Consider the following 1,452-nt stretch of genomic DNA (forward strand, 5'->3'; position numbering starts at 1 on the left):
GTCAGCACCACGCTCTCCCAAGTGAGCTAACCGGCCATCCCCATATAGGGATCCGAACCCGTGCCCTTGGTCTTATCAGCCGCACACTCTCCCAAGTGAGCCATGGGCTTGGTTCTGATGGCTTTCCCCCACCCCGCACTGGGCAATAAATCCAACATTTTTTTCCTCTCCATTTCTACATCCAATGGTGATATTTTATAGGCTAGCTTCTAAACCAATGCAAATTTTAAAAAAATGATGAAAGCATTTTGCTCTGGAATACTATTGTTTGCCTACCATATAGGTTGACAGCAGATACTAGTTTGCCAAGCTTCAGATGGCAGAATGCTAAGTTGTGAGTTCAGTATTGTCCAGCCAGTTGTTCTTCCTTGCCTTGGAGACTCTAGTGGTATGTGCTGTTGACAGACCATCTTGTAGCCACCACTTGTCTTCTCACATTGAATCCACTATGGTAGAACATTCATGTCCTTAAGATGCAAGGCCTAGTAAAAAGCCTCCCACAAATCCACTGGATATCACAATGTTCTATTTGATAAATTCTGTTGCTTCTTCAATTACATTGTTGATTTCACGTGCTGCTTTATGTGCTCATTTCTTAATCTGTCTTTTTGCTTTGTTTACTTTTTTGACTCCCTTCCAGTTAATCTGCACATAGCCACTGTGACTGGCAATCTGAAGGAGAAGAAAGCCACCACCCACTGCAGTTGCTGCAAGTTTTCCAACTTTCTGGAACAAAAATCCCACACACCAGCCAGTCGTGCCACCCATTACAATCTGGGTAGCTACTGAGTGTTTTTCTACCATAGGTCCTGAACTGTGGCCAAACACTCAATTCCACCAGTGGTGTCTTCTCGCATACTCAGTTAAATCCAACACTTCATAAGAGTCATCATCGCTTTCATATTCTTTGGGAGGCGGGTCCTGGGTGGCCACGATACCGCCGGCGGCCTGTTCTGGGGTGGTCCTGGCTTTAAAGGAGAGCAGTTGGGTCTCTTGCTGCTGCAACGCGAGTGGGAGCACCAGGAGCCCGGGCTCAGAGCAAGACACCTCGGATTGTTTTAAGAAGATGGCAGACAAGCTGGACTTGGGGGAAATCGCCAGCTTCAATAAGACCAAGCTGAAGAAAACTAAGATGCAGAAGAACACCCTGCCAGCCAAAGAGACCATTGAGCAGGAGAAGCGGAGTTAAATCTCTTAAGAGCCAGGAAGATTCCCCACCCCCATCATCTCCGAGCCCCCATTTGTGGTATGGGGGAAGAGCCACCTGCAAGAGGGACATGAGCCACAAGCTGCACTGTGGACCCGGGCACTCCACACCAATGCCACCAGCTTGTGGGTCTCTGAGGGGACCCCCAACTGGACTGCCAAATTCTCCGGTTTCCCCTGGGATACTATAGAAAATTATTTGTTTGATTAATGAAAATAAAATATACCTCATGGCAAAAAAAAAAA

The 1,452-nt window shown here is 47.0% G+C and overlaps 1 pseudogene; it reads right to left on the bottom strand.

Annotated features, from left to right (window-relative positions):
- Positions 1-440: 440 nt before the first annotated feature.
- On the bottom strand, positions 441-1,446 carry LOC103582516 (annotated as a pseudogene).
- Between the last annotated feature and the right edge of the window lie 6 nt (positions 1,447-1,452).

This window comes from Galeopterus variegatus, unplaced genomic scaffold (genome assembly GCF_000696425.1).
Source record: "Galeopterus variegatus unplaced genomic scaffold, G_variegatus-3.0.2 Scaffold16588, whole genome shotgun sequence".
Taxonomy (NCBI): Eukaryota; Metazoa; Chordata; class Mammalia; order Dermoptera; family Cynocephalidae; genus Galeopterus; species Galeopterus variegatus.